This window comes from Ictidomys tridecemlineatus, chromosome 3, assembly GCF_052094955.1.
Source record: "Ictidomys tridecemlineatus isolate mIctTri1 chromosome 3, mIctTri1.hap1, whole genome shotgun sequence".
Taxonomy (NCBI): domain Eukaryota; kingdom Metazoa; phylum Chordata; class Mammalia; order Rodentia; family Sciuridae; genus Ictidomys; species Ictidomys tridecemlineatus.
The window spans coordinates 2,785,309-2,806,374 of NC_135479.1; the positions used below are offsets into that span (position 1 = coordinate 2,785,309).

General features: G+C 59.1%; 1 protein-coding gene across 5 annotated transcripts in view; it reads left to right on the forward strand.

Moving 5' to 3' along the window:
- The window catches only part of Rbfox3 (RNA binding fox-1 homolog 3), a 380,462-nt gene that overhangs the window by 880 nt on the left and 358,516 nt on the right, over positions 1–21,066 (forward strand). Inside the window, exon 1 of one of the 5 annotated variants that reach the window (XM_078041522.1) lies at positions 4,598–4,681. The exons of the other annotated variants lie outside the window; for them this stretch is intronic. The gene's annotated coding sequence lies outside the window, so the exon portion shown is untranslated. Of the gene's footprint in view, positions 1–4,597; positions 4,682–21,066 lie in introns of those variants that run through there. 5 annotated transcript variants of the gene reach the window in all.

Consider the following 21,066-nt stretch of genomic DNA (forward strand, 5'->3'; position numbering starts at 1 on the left):
GGAGAGGTTGATGACCCTAAGGAGTTGTGGAAAGGAAAGAGCCCGCATGGCTTCCCAAAAGGGACCAGGGCCCGCGGCTGCCCGGTGTGCACAGGGTGAACGCTCGCAGGGCCCTCCAGGGGGCGGGCTGGGGGTGCTCGGGGCGAGTCTCCCCCGCGGCGTGAGCGAGGTTCCGGCCGAGCAGAGGCTTCCTCTCCCACGTCTCGGCCTCTCCCAGGGCCCGCGCAATCTGGCGGGGGGACGCTGCGCTAGGGTGGCCGGCACACCCTGGCCCAAACTTTCTGCCCTGGTGGCCCTGGAAGGCGGCAGGGCTGGTCTGGGACATCTGGGATTCGACCCCCTCGGAGGCGGTCTTCCTTGGTGAGAGGCCGGCGGTCATTTTGGGGCTCTGGGTCGCAGCCTCACCGCTCCCCCTTCTGGCGCCGAGCCTCCCGTGGCGCGCAGCCCCGCAGTGCCTGGGCCACCTGGGGCAGCACCCAGGCTGTGCCGGGATTGAAGCGCGGCGACCAGCCTGGGGGTGCTTTGGGACCCCATCCAGTCCTGGAGCGGCCCAGGGATCCCAGGTCTCATATGGGGAGGATGTTTCCAGAGTCCACTGGGGGCGGGGGGCCCAGCGGGTCGCGGGGGGGGGCGGGGAAGGGCGGAGGAAACTCCTGGATGACAGATCTGCCTCCCCCCACCCCTTTCCGTTCCTGCTTTTGGATTATTATTTAATGGTGACTTTTTAAAAGGACTCCCGCGGTGCCGCTAGTCCTGACACCCGCGGTGGAGGCAAAGGACAGGGATGGAGAAATCTGTCCCTCGGCGAGTGCGCCCGCCCCCCCCTCCCCCCCGCCGCCCCCGTGGAGGTGAAGTCGCTTCATGCGCAAGCTGGCTCGGGCGGTTAATTTCCTGCCCAACGCTGGCTAGACTGGGGACGCCCGGGGCGCTCAACCGGGAGCCCCGGGCACTCTGCACAGAGCGGGTAGGAGGCTAATTGAGTGGGGTCTTGGGTACCGAGGTCTTTGGTCAGAAGCCAGCCTTGGTTTACTGATCTGTCAAAGAAAGAAAGAAAGAAAGAAAGAAAAAGAAATAAAGAAAAGAAAAAAAACACACCATATAAACATTGCGGCAGGACGTGCCCATTTAAGTGTGCATCGCGGACTCGGGGCGGATGTCTTAATTAGGCTGCGTTGTTAACGGGGATATCACACTCATTAAAACCAGACCCTCCAGGTGAGCGAAAATTGTGACGGGAGAGAAGGAGAAAGTTGTGGAGAAGGCGCTGGTTGATGAAAACGGGGTGCTGGAGGCCACGGGGTGCCCCAAGGCCGCTGGGCGCTGGCGGGTGCGGGTCTGGGGGAGGCCTGGGGGGCGGGGCGCCTTTTTAGGGCCAGCCCCTCTTCGCCTGCTGAGGGCCAGGAGCTCCCTTTCAGAGGAGGAAGGGCCAAGGCTGCCACCCCCACCCCTCCCTGGGGACTGGAGGCCTCCCTGCGTGGGCGCTGGGCTCACCCAACACTCCTGGAAGCAGGTTTAACTCCTCATTTCCCGGGTGGGAGCTCCTGGGAATGGCGGGCTGTCCCTGGAAGGCCGGCGGAGTGGGCCAGGCGGGGAACCCCAAAGAGGTTAGGCAGCAGAGGCAGAGGGACAAGACAGCTCGGCCTGGGAGGCAGCTGCGTGCCAGGGGAGGGATGGCCAGCGTCTCGTGGGCTGTTTGCTCTGGGGTTTTCTGGCAGGAGTTGCGGGTCTCTAATAGCTCTCCCCTCCGCTATAAAAAGAGAACCTAGATGGTGGCTCTGAATTGCTCTCCTCAGAGACTAGGGCCCAGGAGAGACCTGTGTCTAACCCTGGGCCTTGGGTCGCCTCAGGTCGCCAGGAGGAATCCAGAATTCAGAAAAGTCCCTTTAGGATCGGTCTCTGACGGCGCTGCACCGTCGCTGCAAACACTCCTCATTCAGTGGCCTCCGGCAGAGCCACACGGGGCTGACAGTGTTTACTGCCCTTCCACAGGGACCAGAGGCCGGATTGGAAGGAAGCGGCTCCTGCCGCCTTGGCATAGCTGGCGGGAGCACAGCGGGCGGCAGCACCAAGGACAGGGCCTGGGCGCGCTTCCCGCCAACCCTCCCCTGGAACCTCGGATATTGTGGGGGTGTCAGATGTTGCCCTCACCCTGCTGGGGGAGGGGGAAGCTCCGAGGCCGGTTCAGAGCCAGGAAACCCCAGTCTCGGGAAGACATAATTGCATCCAGGAGGTGCCTGGGTACCACTCTGGAAAGGGCCTTCTGTCTGCCTGCCACCTCCTCATGCTCTCTCCTCTCTGGAGATGAGCTAAGCTTGGGAGCTGTCCAACCTAACTCCAGGTCTTAGCCTCTGCCCCAGCCCTCCCTCTGCCCCTCACCGAAGGCAACTTTGCTCTGATGTGTAGAAGTTGGAGGCTCCTTGCTCTTGGCTGATTTACCCAGCCCCCACTCCAAGACAGAGCCTTATTTGAGCCATGCTTGTGAGATCAGGGAGGAAGGCATGTACAAGAGGGCTCCTGTCCCACCTCAAGTGCAGGGGAGGGGCACAGGGCCAGGGGAGGAGAAGGTGTCAGGGGCACAGAGTGGCTTGCTGCCCACAGAACTGAAGTGTTATTTTTCAGCGGCTGTGGCATGGGGCTTGCCTCCTCCGTCCTGTCCGCGTGCCTGCAGTTTTTGGTCGGTTGTCTCTCTTTGTTTATTTATTTCCTCACTCCTGCTTGATACTCTGTTATAAAGACAAATGGAACCTGACACGCAGCTGACACGCAGTGAGGAATTTTTTATTTTTAAACAAGTGAAGGGGAAAAACCATCTTGAAACTTTCCCCCTTCCATGGAGATGCTTCTCCCGGGGAGCTGCCTCTCCCCATATCCTTGCCTGCAAGCGGGCCTTGGCTCTGGCACCGGCTCAGCTTTATAAACACATCCCATTTGCACCTACATCTTTTTGATTAGCTGCAGTGCCTCCCCTCATTCTTTTGTAAAGCAGCACGTTATTTTCACAGACTCATGAAACATTCAGGCAGCCTAAACCTCTTATTTTCTGTGCCTCTCGGAAGCTGGTTGCTCTCTGAGCCACGGCTGTCTCTTTTTTATTTATAACGTTCTGGTTCCTTCTCTCTCCAGCTCTGTCTCTTCCTGTCCACACTTTATGGGTGATGGGGGTACTTCTGTGGCTTCCTGAGGAAAGCTCTCAATTGATAGGTGCACGCCTGTAATTCCAGTGGCTCAGGAGGCTGAGGTAGGAGGATGGCAAATTTGAGGCCAGCCTGTGCATCTTAGCAAGACCCTGTCTCCAAATTTAAAAAAAAAAGGGGGGGGGCTGGGGATGTAGCTCAGTGGCAGAGCATCCCTGAGTTCAATCTCCAGTACCTAGAGAGAAAAGTGGGATGGTAAAGATTGCGTGCGCAGTGGGGCCTGCTCTGTGCTGGGATCCACAGACGGAAGGTTGAGCATCCTCCCTCAAGGAAACGCCTGGTGGCCCAGCTGATGTGGCTGATAAAATATACACTTTTCAGCGTAATGCACTTAGTAAATTAGTGTGCTATCACAGTTTCCCCAACACTTAAGCTGACACCAAAACATGCCTTAGAAGGTGACTTGAGATAATAAAGAGAATAAAATCTGTTACTTTATTTGAAAGTGTTTTCTCCGGTAGCCCAGGGCAAGCTCACAGTATATAAATTACATTTTACGAAGTGTTGCTGGAGTCCCGGTAGGAGGAGCAAGGGGGGCCTCTGAGAGGGACAGCCACCCAGCAGGGCCCTCAAGGCCTGGGAAAGCACTTTGGATCTTAGTCCAACTTAGGCCTAAAGATGTGTCATGGAGCACTTGTAACCACACTGACCCCAGAGACCATGAACGCCGGGGTGTCAGCATCTCTGCCCTTCAGAAAGACGGCCCTGTGGGGGGGAAAGTCAGGCACCTGCCCCAGGACCCTTGCCTTCCCTGTGAGGCCCGGGGGCCTCTGTCCTCTTGGCCATCTTTCAGCTGGCTCTGCCAGTCTCTAGGTCTTACCAGGCAAGCTGCAAGGGGCTCTCCTGCCCTCCCACTTTCCTTCCTGCCCACCCTCTTCACCACAAACACTGGCAAGGAGGCCCCGGAATCAAAGGCGAGTCAGAGAGAAGGAGGCAGAACAAGGGACGGGGCGGTTCGCCCTGTGGAGTTGCCGCTTGTGGGGAGAGCCAGAGGTGGGCTCTGGGAGGCTCCCGAGAAGCCAAAACCCCCAGCCAAGAGCCCAAACCCTTCCCTTGGTCTAGTCTTCACCCTGCCTGGAGTGGCCAGCTCCTGCTGACCCCAGCTGGGAGGGGCTCGTGACTTGTCAAGCCTCGTGGGATTCTGTGGGGTCTGTGATTTCTTCATAGGACCAAGAGCATGGTGGTCCCTGTTGCAAGTTCTCTTTTAGGTTCAGTTATTTAAGGCCAGAAGCTACTCCCAGCAGAAAGAAGGAGGGGGGACATGCGTATTTTTAGCAGGATTTTGCCCACTTTGCTCAGTGGCTGTGCTGAGAGCTTTCTCCCAAGATCCCACAGCAGAGGCTGCTGGAGCAGCTCCCCGGAGCAGGCTCCGCCCTCCCTGTCCCTCCAGGCAGCAGCTGGCCAGCTCCAGTGCACGGGGCCGGGCCGTGCGGCCTGCCTGCTCCTACCCGGAGGACTGGAAGCCCACTGAGGAGGTGCGTGGTCAGGTCTGTGCATTTTAGCCTTTTAAGAAACCAGTACTCAATCTAAAATTTATCTTTTGTACCAAAGAGGAGAATCCCGAATGACTTTATTTCTCCAAGGCCTCTTATCTTGCTGCAAAATTTGCCTCCACCAAAACAAACAACAAAGAAACGGTAACCCCCAACCCAGGTTCTCCTCTGTGGCTGCTGATACAGCTGTGGGGGCAGTGGGCAGCCCAGGCCTAAGACCCTGGGGACTGACTTCTAGCTATGTGCAACCTGAACCTGAGGGCTGCAGCCCTGCTCAACCAGGTCTCCTTGTCCGTGACACAAAATGAGATGGAGGGTGAAGGTGGTGGGAGGGCTGGCCCTCCAGGATCTGGGTGCCTCCCCTGAAATTTACATCCTTGGACACCAGGCAAATGGTGGACCCCGGGCTGGGCCGTGTGTGGCAGAATAGTTTTCTTTTAGGCGAGGGTAATGAGAACACAGAGAAGCAGGCTGTTCTCAGCAACGAGGGCTTTTTATATAAAACCTTCTGTTGAAGCCAAAAGACATGGAGTTTACTTGTATTAAAAAGGAGGATTGAATTTGGAGAAGGATTTAAAGAGGTGCACCCATCTAGGGACATTTAGAAATGATCTCTCACTCAACTTTCATAGTTTGAAGCCCAGGCTGAATGCAAACGGGAGGTTTCTCTACTGTCAATCAAAAACAACTACGTTTTTTTCTGGAACTTTTATCGAAGGCCAGGTTTAGGCCCAGCTCAGGTGGGCACCTTGGAATCCAAGCTCCTGCCCACCCCACCCTGCGGGTCCCTCCTTCGATGTTCTCAGCATCCAGAGGGCTAGCTAATTTCTGGGTCAGCACATGTGCCCATGTTGCCCATCAGCCCGAGGTCCAGGGAGAAAGGGGAAAATCACAATGATGCTTTCAGCTGGGTCTGAGCAGCTGATGTCCTCCACCAGATCGGAGCCACTCACCCGTGCGTCCACCCTTGCCCCGGGGTCTGGTCTCAATCTTTGACTGTTTGTGGCAGCTCCTGAGATGGAGCGTCTTGGCCCTCCCCACGCCCCTCCACTGGGTTCTCTAAGAGCCATCCTTCACCCCCAGGACATGTGCATTTAGATGTAACTTAAATGGAACACAACTTCTGAACAGGTTGGAACATTAATTACCTTCCGTGAGGCCTCGCAGGCGGCAGGGAGAGCTGCGTAGCCGGTCAGTGTGTGAGTGGCCTCAGTCACGTCTGCGGTCTGTGTAGGGAGGGGAGGACAGAGCTGGCTTCGGGAGGTGGCAGGTTGGCTGCAGCGTGCTGGGGAAGGGTACGCGGATGTCCTGGCCTCGCTGCCCAGGGCCAGTCTGAACCCTCAGAGGGTGCTGAGCAAGAATTTGGTCATAGATGTGAAGTAGCTCAGTGGGTACCCAGGGGAATAGGGATAGTGACCCTGCTTTGGAGCCAACTGCATGTGAGAGGGCCGGGCCGGTTGAGAGGGCTGGTGAAGGTCAGGGTTGAGGACACAGGCTCTGAACTGTTCATGGCTACCATTTTAACTGGCTTCTAGGGAAGCTGCAGGTGCTTCATGCAGGGGATGGAAACCACCCCGCATCTCTCTGCAGGTGAGGTGGGGATGCTGGGGACCTTCTCCCACTCGGGGCCTGGGAAGGCTGCAAGCAGGAGCCAGCAGCTCACATCTCAGACACTCGCCATGAACAGCAGGAGGGGGCTGTGCCCTGGTCGGGGCATCCAGTGGGTGGCAGGCTCCCCTCTGAGTCCCCTGGACAGGCCCACAGCCCCTCTTCATGTGTCCATTCCTGCAGGAGTCAAGAGAGCCCTGAGATGGGGGCATTGCCGCCAGTGCTTGAGTAAAAGATGTGGCCTTGGATTGAGAGAGGGACCAGGTCAGCACCAGCAGAGTGTCCAGTGCAGAGTGGGGGATGGGAGGCGAATCCTGACCCTTGTGCCCCCCTTCTTCCTGGAGGCCTCTCAGCCTGTGGATGGCCACCATGGTGCCTCCCTCTCAGGCTCAGGGATTTCCTGCTGCCCCACCTTCAGCATGGAGATGTTTTGGGGTCTCAGGACTCAACACATGAAAAACTGAAATGCGGCTCTGTAAGACCCACTGGAAGTCGACAGAAAGCCCGCGCCATCATTCTGGAATATTGACTGTGCCTCTCTGATGCGATGCCACTAGGCACGGCTCGGGGCCTACGGCAGGGACAGTGGAGGTCGGGCCTGCAGGGCTTTCCCCCATGGGCTCCTCACAGGCCCCAGTGGGCCTCGGCTGTGCTTCCTGGAGCCGCTCACAGTGGGAACCAGAGTGCTTGTGGCTTGCTGATCAGCGTGCGTCTGAGGGCCCGCTAGTCAAGTATTTTGGAACCTTAGCAGAAAAGAGAAGTGCTGGGGAAACTTCAGGTGAGCGTGAGGTTGTCAGCGGACTAATAATGCCATCAGCACTCGCGCCCAACAGCACTGCGCTGCGCTTGGGGCACAGAGGTCTGTTGGACATGTCCACAGCTGCACGCCTTTAACTGAGGGCTGAGGGTGGGACGCTGGACGGAGCCTCTTTGTCTGAAAGGGGGCCCCTTGCCTTCCCTGGCCACCCCGCCCTGGAGATGGGGTCTGGGGCAGTTCTACAGGCCCACAAGGGGCCATCTTCCAGGGGCACGGTTTTCTTTCCCACCAGCAGATCTGCTGGGGGGACAGTTGAGAAGCTGGCACAGGGCACCTGTGTTCTTTGGGTTGTGTCAGCACACCCTGGCCACGCTCAGGGGACTTTCTGAAAGTCTGCCTTTGCTTTGCAAAATACATGTCCAGCCCTTCCCGTGCTGTGGTCACCTTCTCGGCATCCCTGACGGGCCTGCACTTCAGCTGCAAGATGACCGTGGCAGGGAGTGCCCCCTCCACCCCACTGAGCTCTCACTTTTAAGATAGGACTGTCACCTCACAGTAGACAGAACTGAATAATGGAACCGGGGTCTGCACAGTGACGACGCGGCCCCTCCCCGCTCTGATGGCATTCTCTCCTTGTCAGATGTCACCAAGGAGACTGACTTCAGGAGGCTAATTCCTCCCTCTTCCCAAATGCGTGTTGCCCAAATCCTATGAAAAACCCCCACAAGACAGCCTTGGACAAATTCAGTCCCCAAGGATAATTTTTCAGAAAGTAATGAGCACTGGAAGATGAAGGCTGTGGGAAGTCTTTGGGTAATAATCGTAACTATAATGTCCGCCGCTTTGAGATGCATTAATATATACTAAAATTGCAGAAAAGGTTCCGGCGGCTGGAGGCTGGGAGTCCTGCTCTGGAGCCTGTGGCTGGGCCTCTGGACCTTGGCTTTCCAGGCCGCTGCCTAGCCCTGTGGCCCTGGGCCTGGTCCAGACTCCCACGGGGAGGCAGGCCCTGGGAGAGGCCCTGTTCCGGCACTCTTGAGTTCAGAGGGAGAAGGATTTTGCTGGTCCTCACTGGGGGTTCCTTTCAGGCTAGGCAAGGCAGTGTCCAGACGCCCCAGGGCCCGGCCTGCTCTAGTGCAGCCTGCAGTGTGGCGTGGGGGGCAGGCTGGGAAGGAGCCTGCATGGCCTCCACAGCCCTTGGAAGCTGCCACGTGGCTCAGACTCCAGGGGCACCACTGCTCTGCAGCGCCTTGTAGTCAGAGCAGCCAAAGGTGGCCAGTGCTCCTGCCCTCCCTGTCCCCTCCTGGCCCTCTGGCCTCTTCCTCCTCTTGATGCCCCTTCCCCGTTCCCCCCTTCATCAAAGCCAGCAGAGCTCTCCAGGCGGATGCCTGTGAGGGGCTGGCAACTGGAGGTCAAGCAGTGCGGAGCTCCCAGCAGTGGGAAGGGAAGATTTACGGTTCCTCCCTGCCCCGCCTGATGGACAATTAACGCTGCGCAGACTCGGAGGAGAGTGGTGTCGCCAAGAGTCAGGACCGTCAGAATAAATCAGTCACCTCCACTTAGATGGCGGAGCTGGACTTCGTCCATGCCTTGAAGGCAGGGACCCCCTTGGGTGTTGGTAAGAAGCTTCCAGAATGGACTGTGCGAGGGTCTGAGCTCTACCAGGTCAGAAGACGGTGGAGGCTCCTCTCAGATGGAGTTCTCGCTGTGGAGTGAGGGGAAAATTCCAGAGAGCAGATCTGCAGGGCGCTTTGTCCTCTAGTGTGGCCACTGTGAGAGCTACAGACCTGCGTGTTTAAGGGTCAGCACAGTGGCCCCCAACTTGCAAGCAGGGTGATGTGTGCACAGATACGGGCATACATGAGTGTGCATGGGTGTGCGCACACGCAGGAGGTGTGTGCACAGACCGTGCCTGTGTGTCCCGTGGTGTGTGTGTAGGCACATGCTCACATGCACAGCGTGTTCCTGCCTGTGCTTGGGTAAGTGTGCAGGCACAAGTGCCTCTGTGTGTGTGTGCACGCATGTGTGAGTGTGTGTGAGCACTAGCAGGCCCCGTGGCGCCTCGGAGCCCACGGCTCCTCCCGCGAGGCGGCGGGGGCGGGGCTTCCGAGCCTGGCCAGGCCCTGCGGCCGTCCTTCTTCATTTGTTCTGTGTTATTTCAGAGCCTTGAAGACTCTGGCAATTTCCTCAAGGAAACTTTGTCTTTGTGGAAGCGAGATGCCAGCGCGGCGGCCCTCCCACTGGCTCATTGGCGATGTGATCCCGCGTGGGAGACCTGCCGTTCCTGGAAGCTCTGGGCTGCGCGCGCTCCCCCCTCCCCGCCCCCCACCTCCCCAGCGCGGTGGGACTTGCACGGGGCGGTGGAGCCGCGCCACGTGAGGTGCGGCCGCGGCGTTGGCCGCCATTCAGCCAGCCAGCACGCCAGGCCTTTCATTAACTGGATACTACAATTACTTGCGCCGAAAGGCTGAAAGGGCCATTTAGGATTTTTCTCCCCTTAAAAAATGATTCCTCCCTGCACAGCCGTGCAGCCCAGCCTTTGCCACTGCGGCTGTGACATGGCCTCTCTGCTGCAGTGACAGCTGTTCAGGCCCAGGCCCGGGTGGGCTGGCGCTGCCTCTGCTGGGCAGCAAGGCGTCCTGGGCCCTGGGGGGGGGGTGCCACCCTCCACGGCTTGGCATAGCGTTGATGCCAGTGTTCGTGTTTGTGTGCACCTGTGTGTGCGTGCACCATTAGCATGTGTGAGGACGTCCTCACCTTCGGACGCTTCCTGTGTTTCTCTGTCCCCTGCACAGAAGGGCCATCCCCAGGATGCGGCTCCCACCCACCTCCACTGAGGCTGCGGGCGGTCCCCAGTGTGGGCCTGGATGGCTCTAGGCAGAGACAGGGTCACCGATACACGCACAGGTACAGGCCTGCGTGTGTGTGCATGCTCCATGTGGGGGTGAGCATGTGCGTGGGCAGCTTGACCTGCTCCCCAGCTTCGAAGATGTGTGTGAACTCATACCCGGGGGTGTCTTGGGACCAAGGTGTGGGATTCTGAAGGATCCACACTGCAGGGTAGATAGGCACCTCTGGGCACCACATTGCACCTGCCAGACTCCTGGGGAGGGGAGGTACTGAGCGCTTCTGTGGGTGGGCGGGAGACTGGGGAGGAACACCCCAACTTTCATGGGGGTATGCTAACTCCAGGTCATCTGAGGGGACAGCCCAACCCAGGGACTTGTGACCCTGTGGGACTGAAGTGAGATGCTGGCCCAGGTGGCCGGGAGTCTGGAGGCAGCTCCCTGGACACTGCCCACAGAGCTCATGGAAGTGTGAGGCTGGGATCCTGTTACCCTAAAAAGAAGGCAGGAGCCAACCCACCCAGACACCACATAACAGCTCCACAACTCACAAACTTACTGTTGGAAACTTCCCTGAAGTTGCCATGGTTACGAGGAGGCATGCGTGGTGCCTGGTCTCTGCTGCTCGCAGAGCTGCTTGGAGTAGGAATGAAACCCTTTGACCCCGGCCTCCCAGGGCAGGGGGGGGCTGCCCATCTGAAGGGCCCGGGTGCTTCTGCATGGACGGAAGGATCTGGAGATGGGATTTTCCACAGCTGGGGGATGCCAGGTTCTGGACCCGCCCTTCGGAGACGCTGGAGACAGAGCTGGTCTCCCACGCTAAAATAATTATAGCCAGGAGAACAGAGAATACATCATTCCAAGTCAAGGTCCCTAACAGCGAGGAGGTGTGCGCGTGCGTGCGTGCGGGCGGGCGGGCGGCTGCCTGTTGGCGCTGGCACCTTCTCCCAGCACTCTTTTGGACCTGGTCACACCTGCCTGGGTGGTGGCCACCTGAAGCATCCTCACACCTGTTGACTACCTGCAGCAGGTAGCACTTCCTGCTTGTTGTGCCCAGGCCATGCCATTTGATGGTGACTTCATCTGGGGGGACTTGGGGGCCTGGACAGTGAGGGATGGTGGTAAGAGGATGGGTCAAGGAGGGCTGAGAAGAAGCTGGATCAGGATGCTTGATGACTGGGCCCTTCCTCCTCTATAGAGCAGGGCCCACTGAAGGTGTTGGGCCTCCTTCTGTCTGCTGGGGCTGTGTCCCCTCAGGGTGCCCACTGTAAGTGGACAGCTATCGTGATTAGCCAGAAAGAGGCCAGACGTGGCAGTGTTTGCCCCACATGCCTGCCTTGTGGGTGCCCACTGATGGGCAGGGTGGCCGGCTGCTTTGCATCAGGGCCTTGCAGTTCCAGGGGCTTGTGGGTGTCTGCTCCTTATGGACCATATGGTGAGGGTCCCCTCCCTGCCTCTGTGGGGCACTTAGCAGGTGGCAGTGGGCCTAGGGGCTGGCATCAGGAGGCACGTTCCAGGTGGGGGACTTTGGTGATAGATGAGTGCCTTACGTAGCAGTCTCTGTTTGTCCCCTCCCTGTCCACCTCGCTGGGGCCTCCCTTCCTCTCGCCTGGTGGGGAGAGCTCCCCTCGCTGCTGGCGAGGCCGTGCAGCGCGGCGGCCATGGCAGGAGCTCAGGTCTGACTGGATCTCTGTTTCTCCCCTTAGGCCCCGAGCAGAAAGCCCTCTGCAAGCCTGCGCAGGGGTCTCTGCTCCTCCTCGCCCGGCCAGACTCTTGCATTCCAAGGCAGCCTGAGTCCCTGGGCTTCCCAGGCTGGAGCTCCTGGCAGGACTGGGTCCCCGCCCTGGGCCAGTCTTGCCTTTCCACGACAGGGGCATTTTAGCAGCAAGATGGGCGGTGACTGCAAGCTCTTGCATCAATCTTCTGGCACGTGTGGGAGCCTGTGGTGTAAGGGCAGGGGGCTTTCTCAGGAGAACATTTGGGGCTGGGTATGTGCAGCAGCCGCCGTGCCCTCTCACGGAGTCCCGTGGTCATAGGAGTGGCTGGCAGGAGGGAGGCTGAGGCCAGGGATGTCCAGGCGTTTCTCCTGAAGCATCCAAGGAACTGGCTAAGTAGATGGAGAAGGCAAAGGGGAGGGTACTGGACCCCGGCACAGAGAGGCCATGTGCCATCCGTGCCGTCTGGGGCAGGTGCCACGTGGACGTGCATGCCTAGGAGGGACATGCAGAGCCATCCCCACAGGCCCCCATCTGTCACAGCACTTTTCTGGGGGCTGCAATCAGCACTGATAAGGAAGAGTGGGAGATGACAGATCTGGGAGGTGTTGGGACACCTGTCTCCGACACCAGATCCTTAGTGCCTCCAAGGCAGGAACCATCGGGATCCCTGTCCCCCAGAGCACCTAGCATGGTTCTGGTCGCACAGAAGGTCCCTCTGAGAGCTGACTGGGTGAGGGTGGGACAGGGCCTCTGTGCCTCTCGCACTCTGTCCTCGGGGCCTCTGGCTTCCACGCCCTGGGCATTTCTGTCTCGGAGGCTCTGTGGGGCTGCTGGTGTGGGAGGGGTGCAGCAGCCCTGGCTCCCGGCGGGTGCCGCAGCCCCTTCCTGACTGCTCATCAGAGGCCCTGGGGCCTGGGAGGACGCTGCCAGGAGGACATGGACCGGCCGCTCTGTAGGAAAGCCACTCTGGTTTCTGGCCCGGAGAGGAAGTGGGCCTTGGTCCTGCTGTGGGGTTGGCACTGGGGAAGTGGTGCCCTGCGGGTGTCACTGGGCCGTGCAGGCAGCCATGGGAGCTTCCTTCCCCTCTTCCCTGGAAGTGAGCCCTGGGCGCAGGCAGGTAGTTGTTCTCTGAGCCGCGTTGGCTGCCAAATAGAGCAGAACACTCCAGAAGGTGGAGGGGTTCCTCAGGGCTGTGTTGGGGCCACCCGCTCCCGGGCTTGAGTAAGGAGTAGTTGAAGGGGAGGAGGAAGTACCAGGAAGGTTCTGGGCTGTCCAGAAGATGCTGGCCTGTCCTGGGAGCTAGCCCGAGACTTCTCCAGGTCCACGACCCAGGGAGTCACTCGTGACGGTCGATGCTAACGGAAAACCGACGTGGAATGGATAATTCAAGATGGCACACCGATCAATACTATTTATATTTAGCCTGTGAACGCGCTGCCCGTTTCCCCGCAGGCAGGTTGGTCTTCATGGTTTTGTTTCGCAGAATCCAAGACTCTGCTGCCCATGGGCCAAGGGCTGCCTATCGGCTGCTGGGCTGTGCCGAGGTGTGGAGCTCTCGGGGTGCGTCCTCACATCTTCCACGGGTCCACTCACCTCCCGACCGCCGACCTAAGGCTGGGCACCATGCTCTTTGGCATAAAGCTTAAAACATGACCTCTGGTGTCTCAGGTGCCTGGCACATTGATTCACATTTTATTGATGCTCAAAATGCTGCTGCTGGACTCACTGCCCTCCTGGAAGACTCTCAGGCCCCGGGGGCCCAGGGACAGAGCGAGAACCTCCGGGCCCTGGCTTCTCAAGGCCGGGCTCTCCACCAGGCACCCTGGGGGCATCTGTGCCTGACCCAAGTCCAGTGGACTGCGGGAGACAGACAGAGCCCGGAGAGGGGCTGGCTGATTGGTGTGAACAGAGGTGCCTGCTGAAGGCTGGACTCCACTCTCCTCCCTGTGGCCCGGGTGCCCGTGCAGGGCAGGGGCTGTAGGTCCACCCGTTCATCTCTGCTGCCCCATGCTGTCCTCTGCACGGCTCCACTGGGAACCTGTGGGTTCCAGGGAACACTCTGTCTCCCATTTCCAGGGACAAGCTAGGGAGGACAGGAGGGTCGGGGCCGCTCTCACCTCTCGGGCACACAGTGGGTGCCTAATCAAATCTGCAGAGGTGCCTGAGGGGACTCACTCTTGTCCCCAACACCACTGACTCAGGAGGTGAGGGGGAGGGGGTCCGTGGGTCCCCAGCGTTTCCCCAGGAGCAGTTTTGGTTTCTGATCTGGAACTCGCTGGTGCTGTCCTCTCAATTTCCCCTCTTGGCCCTCTGGTCCAGGCTGGCTGCTGGGGGCACAGGCACTGGGCCAGAGCAAACGACCGTCTGTCCAGGGCCGAGCTGAACTGGTGCCAGGAGTGGCCATCAAGGTCTGGGCTCTCTCTTCCTCCTTTCCTCCCTTAGAGAGCTGGACCCAGAAAAGGAAACATTCCTAGCAGTCATGCCCTGACGTTGCCTGGGGCCCAGAGAGAGGTCTCTTCAGGACGCCACGGGTGAGGGAGGTTCCCCCCTGGGCTTCTGGCCCCTGCCCCTTCCCCTCCTGCCCTCTCCTCTCTCGCCCAGCGCTGACGGGAGACGCTGGTGGCTCAGGGCAGAGTGGTCTGGTTCTGTAAAAGGAGGAGGGTTTTAGGACTCAGGCCTAACCGTGTTAAAAGCAATCTCTGCAAGATTGAGGCCACCAGGGAACTGTGGATTCTCCGCCAAGACCTCATTCAAGGATGGCAATAAGAGCCGACACGCATGTGCCGCCGTGCACACGTGCCGCGGGGCCCGAGAAACAATAGAGACGAGCGTGAACAAAAGAGTGGAAGGGAGAGGGAATCGGAGCCGCCGGAGCAGGGGCTGGGTCCCGTCCCTGTCCCATGTGGGACTCACCTCCGGGAAAGCTGTCCACCCCCTGTCACCTGAGACCTGCGATGGCCCCGTGTCTGGGAACTGCTATTTGGCCCTGAAGGTTGGGGTCTATCGTGTCCCGGCCACCCTGGGCAGTCCCACAGCTGGGCAGGTGGTGTGCAAGCGCAGCAGGCTCTGGTTAGGGCCAGAGCTGGGCTGTGAGGGACAGGGCCCAGGGCTGTATGCCTGGCCCCTGTGGCCAGGAGCAGGGCTAAGCTGCCTGGTCATGGCGTAGAACATTCCAGAGTGCTGAGGCCGTGTGTTCACAGTCAGGGGCTGAAGCCCAGAGGCAGAGGCAGCCCTGGAGGAAGGAGTGGACGGGAGATGGGGACAGACACCTGTCTGCTTCTTGGGGCTTCTGCAGCAATCGCCTGCCGTTTGTCATAGGCTGAGCCTGGTGCATGGAAGGGGCTCAGTAAGTATGTGTGGGCTACGAGTCTGGGTGCTGCTGTCCATCCATCTCTTTGGTGGCAGGATTGGCAGGGGAATGGTGTGTCCCCATTCCCAACATTCCTAGAATGACCAGGTGGCTGTGAGGATCAGCTGTCAGTTGAATGGAACCCGGAGCAGGTGGACTCACCCAGCGGTGACCTCCAACGCCTTGCGCCTGGCTCCTCTGCACCCTGAGGACACGTCCCCATGGGAGCTGGGCTGCCAGGCTCTGGGGTCTTCACTCCTGGTGGGGCTTCACCGCCCCTCCTAACTCTTCTCTGGTTCCTTGCTTCTGGAAGGAGGAGTCGACCAAGGAGGAAGGAGCAGAGGCCTGTTCCCTGCTCCTGGACCCCAGTGTGGTGGGCACTCAAAGGACACCATCCTGAGGGGCTGTCTCTCTGAGGGGACAGGCCATGGGCTGAGCTGCTCACCCGTGTTTGTGCTGCTGGGAGGCCGGACACTGTCCAGCTGTGACCAGTCAGCTGTGTCCCGAGCCCTGGTCCCAAGCGGTTCCTGGAACATTGGTGTGTGCTCTGGGGCCTGGCCACCCCAGCCCAGCGACATCCTTCTCTGCTGGCAGGGGTCTCACCGCAGTGAGAACTTCCGTCCAGGGCTAGGCCGATGTCCCTGCTGCTTGTTCCCTTCTGGTGATAAAGGAGCCCACTCAGCACAGGGCCAGGCAGGGAGCAGTGGGGAGGACAGGTGAGTGGGCCATCTGTCACTCCTCCCTCTTCTACCCAGTGCCACTTGGCCCAAATGACCTTCAGTAGTGCCCTTGGCCTTTGACCTCTGTTCTTGGAGGGATCATCTCCTTTCTGGTCCTAGGGGAGTGCCCTGTGAGGTGGACTGCCCTGGACCACGTCCTACCATCCAAAGACCCGTCAAGTCAGGCAATTTGCATTTTGGGCCAATTGAAAAAAAAAAAAGAAAAGAAAAACGACGGCGCGGGGGGCTGGGAAGGAAATAGCAGTCCCAAACTTGGCGGCAGACGGACTGCAATTTTTGGAAGCTTGTTTGTGTGAGGCGCGAGTTCCCAGCTCTGCAGGAATGTGCACTTGCCCTAGACACAGGGCCACGGTGGGCACCCCTTCAGGGCTGCCCTCGCGTCCCAGAAAGGATCCCGGGGGTGTCCCTCCACCCTGGCACCTGACTGGTCGTGGGAAGTCCCAAGCTGCTCCATTTGTCATCTAGGGCATGTGGCCTTGGCGTGTCTGCCCCCACCCAGCCCCTCGCCTACGTCCTTATCCTGGGCATCGAAACCCTGGGGACAGTGAGGAGTGGAAAGGGCCTGTGGCAGGTTGGGGAGCAGACAGGTGGGGAGAAGCCATGCACAGTGGGGTACCCAGGAAGCACCCCGAACCTGCATCTCCCTCTGCGTGTCCTATGGCCCTGGGTCCGCGGCTCTTCCAGGAAGCCTGGGGAGGAGAGGCCCCTGCCCGTCCATACCGCTGCCTGTCCGTACCACCGCCCCTTTCTCCCCAGGCTGCGGGCTCCTTTCCAGATGCTGTCACTTGAGGCACAGCCAGAGTCTCCATCTCGAACGCTGGCGTCCACCGTGGAACTGGCGGCTCCCCCCCAGCTGCCGGGCCCTGTGGAGGCCTGGAGAGACAGACCTGCTGTGGAGGGAGGAAGCCGGACAAACCCAGGGCCCCTCCAGAGCCCCTCTGCAGGATGCTGGGCTCCTTCCCACGCACCTTGGGGCGGGTGTGCAGGCCCCGGCCCTCCTGGGAGCACAGCGGAGCAGGGAGGCTGGGGAGCAGGCCCTGGGGAGCGTCTGGAGGGAAAGACTGCCTGTCGGGGCTGAGTTTGTCCTCCAAAGAGGCACGTCCAAGTCCTGACCCTCTGCCTCAAAGGGTGACCTTATCTGAGACAGGGTCTTGGCAGAGGTCACCAAGATAACCCGAGGTCATCGGTGGGTGCTGATCCATGGTGACTGGTGTCCTCATCAAAAGGGGACCCAGGGACACAGGCAGAGAGGGAGAAGACGGCTGGACCACTGGAGTGACAGGGCCACAAGCAGATGGCGGCCAGGGTTGTGGCAGCTCTTGGAGCCAGGAGGGAGGTCAGGGATGGAGTTTCTGTCCGCCTCCAACAGGACCGGGACCCTGTGGATCAATACCTGACCCAGCCCCTGTGACAATCTGCTTTGCCCCGTGAACCGTCTGTGGTGCGCTGCCAGGCAGCTCCAGGACCCCACACACCCCCTTGAAGGCAGAGTCCAGCTCAGGACAGGGGTGGGCAGTGTTCAGGGTGGGGTCCCTCAAGGCTCAGCTCATCTCTTGGCCAATGGACAGCAGCTGGGTGGGCCGTAGCTGATAGATCAAACTCTCTTGCTTGCACTTCCCTTCCCAATTCCAGGAGGGGAGGTCAGTGAATTAGTCTGTGCTTATCCACGGGGAACCCATTCCGAGACCCCAATGGGTCTCTGTAACCTTGGGTAGAATGGAATCTTTATATACCTTTGATTTATTCCATACAGACATACCTATGATAAAAACTATTAGGCAACGTAAGAGATTAACAACTAATAGCAGAATAATTATAACAATATGCTAAGATAAAATTCTAGCACCACTGCTCTTGCGCTTTGAGGCTGTTAAGTATAATAAGGGTGAATCGAACACAGGCCCTGCTGTGTTGAGACAGCGGATCAGATAACAGAGAGGGCTGCAAGTAACGGGCAGGCAGGGTATACAGCGTGGATACTCTGGACAAAGATGACTCATATCCATTAGTTTAATGATGGTGTTCAGAATGGCTTGCAATTTCATACTTGAGTTATTTCTGGAATTTTCCATTTACTATTTTTGGGCCATGGGTGACCTTGGGTAACTGAAACTGCAGAAAGCAAAACCATGGATAAGCAGGGGACCTGTTCTGGGCCCCCAAAGTGGCCTTAGAAAGATGTGATGCCCAGCCTTCCCCGGGGAGGGGTTTAGTCCCAGTGGCAGAATGAAACCCAGAAAGTCTCCTTGCGTCGTGAGCAGCTGGGGGATGAGATCCGTCCTCAGGTGGATGAGAAAACACTGGGGACAGTCAGGCCCGTGTTAAGGCTCAAAACCATCTGCTTCTGGACATGACTGTGAGTCAAGAGCCAGACCTGGGTGGTCCACACCCTGACATGCCCCTTTCCTGGAACCTCCCGGGCGGGCTCCCAGATCCAACCGGAACGTCCTCTCCTCCCACGAGGTGACTCTGCCTGATTCTTCCAGCGCCTCCTAGAAGCTTTGGGACTGGATGGTTGGTTCAGTTTCAAGCGACCTTGCCCCCACCAGTTTCTGCATCTGCAGCAGCGAAGGAATTTCTTTCCTTTATCTCCAGCGTGGAATTTTCCCTGTGGTTTTAATGAAGTTTATTTATCTGTACTTGGAATTCAGATAAGAATGACCAGCCTTACCACAGGTGCAGACTCTGACTCCAAGAGCCACAGTGATGGCTACCACGTCACCCGCGGCCACTGGAAGGAAATGGAGCACTCACAAAGCCTCCAGAGGACCTGTTCTCCAGCAGACAAGACCAGCCTCTCTGGAGGGACCCCGGGAAGGATGCTTCTGAGGCTCTGCAGGAGTGCTCTGAACAGCTGCTGCTCTTTCTGATGGAAAATGTGTTAAAAGAAAAAAATTAAACCAAAGATCTCACCAAGTAATTCAATTATGAGCCCTACCAGAGAGACGTGAGCCGCGTGTGTCCACGGGGCTCCGTAAGACTGAGGAGCACACAGGATGAGGTTGCAGGGCAGCCTCATGCCTCTGGGGGCAGGGTGCATCAGTTAGCTACTCCTGCATAACAAGCAGGTCTAAAACTCGGTAGCTTGGGACAACGGTTGTGTGCTTTTGCTGGTGAATCTGAGTCAGCTGGGCATTTCTGCTGACTGGGGCTGTGCTTGACTGATCTTGGTGGGCTCCCTCATGTGCCCGTGGCTGGTTGGTGAGTGGGTGGGGGCTGGCTGGACTGGGGGGTGGGTCTTGGCTTTTCCTCCTCCAGCAGGCAGGCTCAGGCGGGTTCACACACAGGCCGCAGGGTCCCTCCAAGACCATGTGAGCCCGCCGTGTAGAGACCAGGGCTTGGAACTGCTTGCCGTCACTCACTCCCTTCCGGGGCTCTTGTGATCATGAGGCCAGCCTGGTCCAGGGGCGAGCAAATAGGCCCCGCCTCTCTGTGGGAAGAACTGCGAAGTCCATGCGAGTGTTCCCACGGGGTGCAGGGTGGTGGTGGAGGCATGAACAGGTGGGGACACCTTCGCAGTCAGTGCACAGGGCGCAAGCCTGTGTACAGGGTGAGTCACTCCTGCAGGGAGTGGCCTGGGCGGGAGGCTGGTGGGGCCTCTCCGTGGGATGGACCCGGGCCTCAACCTCCACCCCAGGGCTGCCTCTCACCGCCCCGCTGCACATGCCTGGCCCTCCTCTTTTTAGGGTCTGGGGCCCCTCTGCCCTGCCCCTGGCAGGTCCCAGAGCCATGTCCTGTGGAAATGGCTATGAAAGAGTGTCTTCCTTGGACTGTCTAGGGAAGTGAGTGGCAGGGCCAGGAGTGAGCGGGGAGGCTCTGGGGAGGCAGGTGGCTGATGGGCGAGCAGACAGGCCAAGGGAGAGGAGGCCCACGGAGACACTGGCACCGAGCTGCGCCCCACCGGGTGCTCCCGAGCCCTGCTGCGCTTCCGAGGGCGGGCGAGAACCTGATCGCCCGAGAGCTCGCAGCCTCCTAACCAGAGGGTGGAATTCTGGAAAAATCCTTCATGGTGCCCAACCCACACAGCACGCAGACCCTGTGCCAGCCCCCCGCCTCTGGCTTTCTGGAAGAAGCTGCAGTTTTGCATTTGTATCTTCTTATTTATTTTCCATTTTAGAGCCAAGCTCGGGAGCGCCTCTCCCACAGATGTTGTGGATTCTCTTGGTGCACAGATGGTCTCGGCTGGGCCTGTGCAAAGGCACTTGGATGGGCAGGGTCGTACCCACAGAGGGTCCAGGATGGGGCAGGGCCTGCCAAACCCAGGGAGCGGACAAGCCCACTAAGATGGGGTGGTTCTGCTCGCTGGGGCCCCCAGCCACACCCCCGGGAACCCAGTTCTGCTGTGGCCGTGCAGAGAGGGTGCAGAGGCCCCTCAGGCTGGGGGAACTCCACCCACTCAGCTTTGCGCAGAATCTGGCAGCCGCCTGCTTTGCATATCTGGTTGAACGAGAGTTGAGGGCGGTTATTTGAGACTGAGTGCCTTGGAGCTCCCAGAACTGGGGCCATGACAAAGCCTAGAATCTCCTTGGACTTTGCGGCTGCCCCTGGCAGTGTGGACCCCCCCTTGGGCGAGGGAAGCACAGTGGCTTTCTGTTGGACCAGTGCAAGGGCTAGCCCCTCCCCTGCGCCACCCCAGGTGGGCCCAGCCCTGCACCTGCCCATCTGGGAAGGCAGCCAGCACACAGTCCGAGGAAGTGCCGATGCTCCTGGACCAGATGGAGGAACAGCGGGGTTCCCAGGTGCTTATTTTTAGGAGCCTGTGGACACTGCCACCTATGGTGGGTCTGCAGAGGCCCCCGAGCCACCCTGTGCCAGGGGACATGGCCTGGTGTTGGTCAGAGCTGTGACTCAGGGTGGTTCCCCATGATGTGCTTTGATCCAGAGAGGCCTCAGTCCTTACTCTGCCCCCCTCCACCTGGGCTGCACCCCCTGTTCTTTCAGGCTTTCCAAGGAGGAGTCCTGCGCCACCTGTTGCTGACCCTGAGACTCTGAGCCAGCAGTGGGCACCTTGACGGGCAAGGTGACTGTGGTGTCCTGGAAGTCTGCACTTGCCGTGTGGAGGCCCAGGGCACCAGAAGCACAGGTGCCCACACCCCATGGATCATCATTAAGCTGGTTTGAGCTCTCTCTCCAAGCTCAGTGATCAGCTGACATACAGTCAAGGTCAAAACCTTGTGGGCGTGGCTCCTCCTGGCTCTGGTGCATTTTCCTCACCTCCCTAGTCCACTGGGGGACATTGTGGATGTGAATTCACCACTCACCTCCTTTTGCAATGCCGCTTCCCTGCCCAGGGTGCCAGTGCCCCGCTGTGTGCCTGGGTCCTTCACCAGCCCCACACCAGGCTCTTCAATGTGTGGCTCT